Source organism: Rana temporaria, chromosome 12 (assembly GCF_905171775.1).
Source record: "Rana temporaria chromosome 12, aRanTem1.1, whole genome shotgun sequence".
In the NCBI taxonomy this organism is placed as follows: Eukaryota; Metazoa; Chordata; class Amphibia; order Anura; family Ranidae; genus Rana; species Rana temporaria.
Genome location: NC_053500.1, coordinates 131,897,786 through 131,907,306, shown reverse-complemented (window position 1 = coordinate 131,907,306; position 9,521 = coordinate 131,897,786). Strand labels below are relative to the sequence as shown.

The following is a 9,521-nucleotide window of genomic DNA, read 5'->3' as shown; positions in this document are numbered from 1 at the left end:
CAAAAATGTAAATAACGTATATACTCGAGTATAAGCCAAGTTTTTCAGCACATTTTTTTGTGCTGAAAATGCCCCCCTCGGCTCATACTCGAGTCACCTTTTTGCACCTGATCTCCTGGATTTTGGGGACCCAGTACAGTAGGTCAACTGGACCCCAAACTTGGCACATATATAGCCCCATTTCTCCTCTACAAGTGTGCAAAGTTTGTTGTCTGGGTGATCTACGGCCGGGGAGCACCGATTTTTCAAAGCCGGGCACCCCTTACATAGACTTCTATGTTAAATGGTCATTTCTCCAGTGAATTTGGGGACCCGGTACTGGCCGGTCGTAGGTCCCCTGGACCTGGAACTTTGCACACATGTAGCTCCATTTCTCCTCTACAAGTGTGCAAAGTTTATTGTCTGGGTGATCTACGGCCGGGGAGCACCATATTTTCAAAGCCGGGCACCCCTTCTGTAGACTCCCATGTTAAATGGTCATTTCTCCAGTGAATTTGGAGACCCGGTACTTGCCGGTCGTAGGTCAACTGGACCCCAAACTTGGCACATATATAGCCCCACTCGTCCTCTACAAGTGTGCAAAGACTGTTGTCCGGGGAACCTATGGCCGGGGAGCACCAATTTTTCAAAGCCGGGCACCCCTTCCTTAGACTCCCATGTTAAACGGTTATTTCTTCCGTGAATTTGGGGACCGGGTACCGGCCGGTCGTAGGTCCCCTGGACCCGGAACTTGGCACACATGTAGCTCCATTTCTCCTCTACAAGTGTGCAAAGTTTGTTGTCTGGGTGATCTACAGCTGGGGAGCACCATATTTTCAAAGCCGGGCACCCCTTCCATAGACTCCCATGTTAAATGGTCATTTCTCCAGTGAATTTGGAGACCCGGTACTGGCCGGCCGTAGGTCAACTGGACCCCAAACTTGGCACACATGTAGCCCCACTCGTCCTCTACAAGTGTGCAAAGATTGTTGTCCGGGGAACCTATGGCCGGGGAGCACCAATTTTTCAAAGCCGGCACCCCTTCCTTAGACTCCCATGTTAAATGGTTATTTCTTCGGTGAATTTGGGGACCAGGTACTGGCCGGTCGTAGGTCAACTGGACCCCAAACTTGTCACATATCTAGCCCCACTCTTCCTCTACAAGTGTGCAAAGTTTTTTATCCGGGGACCCTATGGCCGGGGAGCACCAATTTTTTTAAAGCAGGACACCCCTTCCTTAGACTCCCATGTTAAATGGTCATTTCTCCAGTGAATTTGAGGACCCGGTACCGGCCGGTCGTAGGTCCCCTGGACCCGGAACTTGGCACACATGTAGCCCCATTTCTCCTCTACTAGTGTGCGAAGTTTGTTGTCTGGGTGATCTACGGCTGGGGAGCACCGATTTTTCAAATGTGGACACCCCTTGCATAGAATCCCATGTTAAACGTCAGTCTAGGCATGGGCACAGTGAGGCATGGGCACAGTGAGGCATGGACACAGTGAGGCGCAGTGAGGCATTCAGATGGACACTCTAGGCTTATACTCGAGTCAATCCGTTTTCTCATTTTTTTGTAGTAAAATTCGGTGCTTCGGCTTTCAGGTCGGCTTATACTCGAGTATCTACAATATATTTTTTTGGGGGATTTTATGTGATGGACCTGGTACCAGCCGGTCGTAGGTCCCCTTGACCCGGAACTTGGCATACATGTAGCCCCATTTCTCCTCTACAACTGTGCGAAGTTTGTTGTCTGGGTGATCTACGGCTGGGGAGCACCGATTTTTCAAAGCCGGACACCCCTTACATAGACTCCCATGTTAAACGTCAGTCTAGTCATGGGCACAGTGAGGCATGGGCACAGTGAGGCATGGGCACAGTGAGGCATGGGCACAGTGAGGCATGGGCACAGTGAGGCTTGGGCACAGTGAGGCTTGGGCACAGTGAGGCTTGGGCACAGTGAGGCATGCACATGGACACAGTGAGGCATGCACATGGACACAGTGAGGCATGCACATGGGCACAGTGAGGCATGCACATGGACACCCTAGGCTTATACTCGAGTCAATACGTTTTCCCATTTTTTTGTGGTAAAATTAGGTGCCTCGGCTTATATTCGGGCCGGTGTATATACGGTATATTTTATTGGGATTTTATGTGATGGACCAACACAAAGTGGCACATACAGAAAAACCTTGGTCTGCAAGCATAATTTGTTCCAGAAACATGCTTGTAATCCAAAGCACTTGTATATCAAAGCATTTTTTTTTTTTTACAGGGTATAAAAAAGAAGAGCGGCATCTCCTAATGCCGCGTACACACGATCGGATTCTCCGATGGTCTAAAACCCGATGGATTTTTTCATCGGAATTCCGTTCAAGCTGTCTTGCATACACACTGTCAGACTAAATTCAGATCGTCCAAAACGCGGTGACGTAAAACACTACAACAAGCCGAGAAAAATTAAGTTCAATGCTTCCGAGCATGCGTCGATTTGATTCTGAGCATGCTTGGATTTTTCTCCGACGGAATTCAACACAGACGATCGGAAGAATTTAAAACATGTTCTATTTTTTTACTCCGATGGAGAAAAGTCTGATGGGGCCTACACACGCGATCGGAATTTCCAATGAAACAAGTCCATCGGACTAATTAGTAAATAGAGTAAATCTGTGTGTAATTTAATCTCAGTATAAATACAGCTGTTCTGTGAAGCCCTCCAGAGGTTTGTTAGAGAACCTTAGTGAACAAATAGCATCATGAAGGCCACGGAACACACCAGACAGGTCAGAGAAAACGTTGTGGAGAAGTTTAACCACTTGAGATCCGCGCTATAGACGAAAGACTTCCACAGCGCGGCTCAAGTGCCGGGTGGACGTCCTGTTTACATTCCCCGTGCGCGCCGCTGGGGGCGCGCAACAGGGAAACACTGTGCCCGGCGCATCGCTGGGAAGCCGATGCGCGTGCCTGGCGGCCGCGATGTCCGCCAGATACCCGCGATCGGCGGTGACAGCAGGGACGTGGAGCTCTGTGTGTGTAAACACAGAGCTCCACGTGCTGTCAGAGGAGAGGAGACCGATCTGTGTCTCTTGTACATAGGGACACAGCATCGGTCACCTCCCCCAGTCACCCCCTCCCCCCACACAGTTAGAACACACCCAGGATACACATTTAACTCCTTCCTCACCCCCTAGTGTTAACCCCTTCCCTGCCAGTCACATTTATACAGTAATTAGTGCATTTTTATAGCACTGATCGCTGTATAAATGTGAATGGTCCCAAATTTGTGTCAAAAGTGTCCGATACGTCCGTCGCAATATCCCAGTCCCAATAAAAATCGCAGATCGCCGCCATTACTAGTAAAAAAAAAAATAATAAAAATAATAATTCTGTCCCCTATTTTGTAGGCGCTATAACTTTTGTGCAAACCAGTCGCTTATTGCGTTTTTTTTTTTTTTACAAAAATACGTCGAAATACGTATCGGCCTTAACTGAGAAAAAAAATAGTTTTTTTTTTTGTTTTTTTTTTAATTGGGATATTTATTATAGCAACAAGTAAAAAATATATATATATTTTTTAAATTGTCGCTCTATTTTTGTTTATAGCGCAAAAAATAAAAACCGCAGAGGTGATCAAATACCACCAAAATAAAGCTCTATTTGTGGGGAAAAAAGGACGTCAATTTTGTTTGGGGGCCACGTCGCACGACCGCGCAATTGTCAGTTAAAGCGACGCAGTGCCGGAAGCTGAAATTTCGCCTGGGCACGAAGGGGGTTTATGTGCCCAGTAAGCAAGTGGTTAATGCAATGTTCCACCTCCACTGGTCTTCACATATCCAATCTCAGAGCACCGTCCTGCAAATACAAGGAATTTTCTGGATGTGGATGGCCTGGCACACTGCTGGCAGTAGCCTGGCACAGCGCCCCCGTTCTATTTATGCAGCAGTTTGGCATGGCCAGCCCTTCGCCAGTAGCAGACATTTTTTTGGCACTGGCAGTATTTATAGTCTCTATTAAAGGCCCTTTGTGGGCGCGCTGTCTGATTTCTCCCTGTGTAGATCGCCGTCTGCGCAATTTTTTATTTTATTATTTTCAAATACTTGACATTTTTTCACGGAGAACAGACTGCTGAATTCGCACAAAAACATCACTACAAATATACAATATCGCCCCTCAGATTTGTGTAAATATTTTATGTTATCTTTTCATGTGACAACACTGAAGAAATGACACTTTGCTACAATGTTGTGTAGTGAGTGTACAGCTTGTATAACAGTGTACATTTGCGGTCCCCTCAAAATAACTAAACACACAGCCATTAATGTCTAAACCACTGGCAGCAAAAGTGAGTACACCCCTAAGTGAAATTTTCAAAATTGGGCAAAATTAGCAATTTTTCCTCCCCGGTGTCATGTGACTCGTTAGTGTTACAAGGTCTCAGGTGTGAATGGAGAGCAGGTGTGTTAAATTTGGTGTTATCGCTCTCACTCTGTCATACTGGTCACTGGAAGTTCAACATGGCACCTCATGGCAAAGAACTCTCTGAGGAGCTGGAAAAGGTAATGTTGCGCTACATCAGCCATGTCCAAAGTCCAGCCCACGGGCCAATTGCGGCCCACGGCCTGGTTTTGAACGGGCCGCCTGGTTATCTAAACATATATATCTTTTGTGGCCCCCGACGATCTCCCAGCACTGGGGCCACAACAGATATATAGGCTGGCTGCCTCGGAGGGTGGAGGCGGGATGAGTGCCGTGCACACAGAAGGAGTATTTCCTGTTTACACGGCAGCCTGAGGCGGGACTTTCTCTTAAAGAGGCCGCTGTGTAAACAGAAGATTCTCCTGTAGGATATCTTTAGCGCTCTCCATGTCCCCTCCAAGGCTACACTGATGGCAATAGTGGATGCATTCCTGGCAATAGTCGTGCTGCATTTCTGGCAATGGTGGGTGCTGCATTCCTGGCAATGGTGGGTGCTGCATTCCTGGCAATTGTGCGTGCATTCCTGGCAATGGTGGGTGCTGCATTCCTGGCAATTGTGCGTGCATTCCTGGCAATTGTGGGTGCATTCCTGTCAATTGCGGGTGCATTCCTGGAAATGGTGGGTGCTGCATTCCTGGCAATTGTGGGTGCATTTCTTGCAATTTTGGGTGCATTCCTGGCAGTTGTGGGTGCATTCCTGGAAATGGTGGGTGCTGCATTTCTGGCAATTGTGGGTGCATTCCTGGAAATGGTGGGTGCTGCATTTCTGGCAATGGTGAGTGCATTCCTGACAATATTGGTGCTGCATTCCTGGAAATAGTGGGTGCTGCATTCCTGGCAATTGTGGGTGCATGCCTGGCAATTGTAGGTGCATGCCTGGCAATGGTGTGTGCATTCCTGGTAATGGTGGGTGCTGCATTTCTGGCAATGGTGAGTGCATTCCTGACAATAGTGTTGCTGCATTCCTGGCAATGGTGGGTGCTGCATTCCTGGCAATGGTGGGTGCTGCATAAGCATTCCTGGCAATGGTGAGTGCATTTTCTTGGCAATGGTGGGTGCTGCCCTGCTGGCAATGGTGGGTGCTACATTAGCATTCCTGGCAATGGTGAGTGCATTTTCCTGGCAATGGTGAGTGCTTTTTTTGGCAATGGTGGGTGCTGCCCTCCTGGCAATGATGGGTGCTGCCCTCCTGGCAATTGGGGGTCTGCAGATGGGCACTGACCCTTATTTTGCTTCACAGTTCTTCATTTAAAATTTTTACATTTTTTTTCCTGAAACTTGCGTGTTCTACACCAATAAATACGGTACATACAAATAATACGCCTGAGCTCATTTCTTTACTCGCAGCCACAAAGACAAGATAATTCTTGTTGCGCAGTGTATTGGTGCTCGAACGAACACACTTAGACCAAATTTTAATGGTTCAAAGAATGTCAGGCAAAATGTTCGGCCCTCACGCATGTTCACTTCATCAAATCTGGCCCTCTTTGAAAAAAGTTTGGACACCCCTGCATAAAGATGGCCTAGGCTATAAGATTCCGGGGGTGCACCCCCTTCCTCAGAGCTAGGCTAGCCTAAATTAGAGCAGAGCCAGGCCTTCTCATCCAACATCAGTGCCTGACCTCACAAATGCTCTTCTGGAAGAATGGTCAAACATTCCCATAGACACCCTCCTAAACCTTGTGGACAGCCTTCCCAGTAGAGTTGAAGCTGTTATAGCTGCAAAGGGCGAGGCCAACTCAATATTGAACCCTACGGACTAAGACTGGGATGCTTTTAAAGTTAATTTGCGTGTAAAGGCAGGTGTCCCAATACTTCTGACAATTGTGTGTGTGTATATATATATATACAGGGAGTGCAGAATTATTAGGCAAATGAGTATTTTGACCACATCATCCTCTTTATGCATGTTGTCTTACTCCAAGCTGTATAGGCTCGAAAGCCTACTACCAATTAAGCATATTAGGTGATGTGCATCTCTGTAATGAGAAGGTGTGTGGTCTAATGACATCAACACCCTATATCAGGTGTGCATAATTATTAGTCAACTTCCTTTCCTTTGGCAAAATGGGTCAAAAGAAGGACTTGACAGGCTCAGAAAAGTCAAAAATAGTGAGATATCTTGCAGAGGGATGCAGCACTCTTAAAATTGCAAAGCTTCTGAAGCGTGATCATCGAACAATCAAGCGTTTCATTCAAAATAGTCAACAGGGTCGCAAGAAGCGTGTGGAAAAACCAAGGCGCAAAATAACTGCCCATGAACTGAGAAAAGTTAAGCGTGCAGCTGCCAAGATGCCACTTGCCACCAGTTTGGCCATATTTCAGAGCTGCAACATCACTGGAGTGCCCAAAAGCACAAGGTGTGCAATACTCAGAGACATGGCCAAGGTAAGAAAGGCTGAAAGACGACCACCACTGAACAAGACACACAAGCTGAAACGTCAAGACTGGGCCAAGAAATATCTCAAGAAAGATTTTTCTAAGGTTTTATGGACTGCTGAAATGAGAGTGAGTCTTGATGGGCCAGATGGAAGAGCCCGTGGCTGGATTGGTAAAGGGCAGAGAGCTCCAGTCCGACTCAGACGCCAGCAAGGTGGAGGTGGAGTACTGGTTTGGGCTGGTATCATCAAAGATGAGCTTGTGGGGCCTTTTCGGGTTGAGGATGGAGTCAAGCTCAACTCCCAGTCCTACTGCCAGTTTCTGGAAGACACCTTCTTCAAGCAGTGGTACAGGAAGAAGTCTGCATCCTTCAAGAAAAACATGATTTTCATGCAGGACAATGCTCCATCACACGCGTCCAAGTACTCCACAGCGTGGCTGGCAAGAAAGGGTATAAAAGAAGAAAAACTAATGACATGGTCTCCTTGTTCACCTGATCTGAACCCCATTGAGAACCTGTGGTCCATCATCAAATGTGAGATTTACAAGGAGGGAAAACAGTACATCTCTCTGAACAGTGTCTGGGAGGCTGTGGTTGCTGCTGCACGCAATGTTGATGGTGAACAGATCAAAACACTGACAGAAACCATGGATGGCAGGCTTTTGAGTGTCCTTGCAAAGAAAGGTGGCTATATTGGTCACTGATTTGTTTTTGAATGTCAGAAATGTATATTTGTGAATGTTGAGATGTTATATTGGTTTCACTGGTAAAAATAAATAATTGAAATGGGTATATATTTGTTTTTTGTTAAAGCGGGGGTTCACCCTGTAAAAAAAAAAAAAAATGTTTTTTTTTATTATTCCATTACTTTCGGCATCGTAGCGCGAGCTACGGTATGCCGGTCCTAAATTTTTAATCCCCGTACTCACTGTGCTATGGATCATTGAAGATTCCGGGGAATGGGCGTTCCTATGGTGAGAGAAGGTGATTGACGGCCGGCCCTGGCACGTCACGCTTCTCCGGAAATAGCCGAAATAGGCTTGGCTATTCACGGCGCCTGCGCATAGCCTGTGCGCAGGCGCTGTGAATAGCCGAGACCTACTCCGGCTGTCTTCGGGGAGCGTGACGTGCCAGAGCCGGCCGTCAATCATCCTCCCTCTCCATAGGCACGCCCATTCCCCGCGGGAGTCGGATTCTTCAATCAACATTAGCACAGTGAGTACGGGGATTAAAAATTTAAGACCGGCATACCGTAGCTCGCGCTACGATGCCGAAAGTAATGGAATAATGGGGTGAAGGAGGGTGAACTACCGCTTTAAGTTGCCTAATAATTATGCACAGTAATAGTCACCTGCACACACAGATACCCCCCTAAAATAGCTAAAACTAAAAACAAACTAAAAACAACTTCCAAAAATATTCAGCTTTGATATTAATGAGTTTTTTGGGTTCATTGAGAACATGGTTGTTGTTCAATAATAAAATTAATCCTCAAAAATACAACTTGCCTAATAATTCCGCACTCCCTGTATGCACAAATATGCAAGGAATTAGAAAAATGACTTCTGATTGGCTAGTATATGTTTATGGAACTTTGCACATTCCTCATTGTCTTATTTAATAAGCCCCCAACATGAGCATTATGCCCCTCGCCCCTCTCCTTTCCAGGGGTCCATCGGCCCCTGAAATGCTTTGGAAAATCCCGGAGACTTTTTTTCGTGAAGCTGCCACATGTCTCTTACTTGTGATACTTAGGAGGGGCACCTGGCCGGCCTCCAGGGACATGTGATGGATGCGGAAAGGTGCAGCCCCTGAATGTGCAATAACACCATACCAGGATGGCCTGTTAACTCCTGCATACCCGGGTAGTATATAAATAATGGGTAGGTGCCGACTGATTTACTGAGCCCTGACTCTCACGTCAAAGAGCCATACAAAATGAGTAAATGGGGGGGTACAGTTAACCACTTCACGCATATCGCACAGCTAGCTGCCATAACCCTGGTATTTTCGGGATTGGCGTGCGTTTTTCTTTAACCACTTGACAACCTCGAATTTGTGCAGTGATATCTGAATGATGGGTGCAGCTACAGCCATCATTCAGAAATCACCATCTACAGCCGGCGATTCTGTGCACGATAAGAACGATCAAAGCGGCAGTTCCGCCACTTGATCATTCTTATAGGCAGCGGGAGGGGACGTTCCCCCCCCCCCCCTCTCGCTGCCATCCGGTGCTTCTCCGGGCTCTCCCGTGCCATCGGGTGGCTGGAAAGCATAAAGATGACTGGTGACCATATGGTCACCAGTCATCTCTATGACCGTTGGAGGCCCGGGCGCGACGTTATGACGTCACGGCCGGGTACCCGGAAGTAAACAAAGCCGCAATCGCGGCTGTCGGCATGAGATCGGTGAATTTTTTTTCACGATTTCATGCTTGTAAGCCTGGAGGAGAGATGTGAGGTCTTATTGACCCCGCATCTCTCTATAAAGAGGACCTGTCACACTGATTCCTATTACAAGGGATGTTTACATTCCTTGTAATAGGAATAAAAGTGATACATTTAAAAACAAAAAAAGTGTAAAAAATAAATTAATTTTATTTTTTTAAACGCCCCTGTCCCCAGTAGCTCGTGCTTTAGAAGTGAACACGCATGTAAGTCCCGCCCACATATGTAAACGCCGTTCAAA

The 9,521-nt window shown here is 46.9% G+C and overlaps 1 protein-coding gene across 2 annotated transcripts in view; it reads left to right on the top strand.

Moving 5' to 3' along the window:
* Nucleotides 1-9,521, top strand: part of ACSF2 (acyl-CoA synthetase family member 2) — a 72,941-nt gene that overhangs the window by 55,770 nt on the left and 7,650 nt on the right. The window lies entirely within an intron of this gene.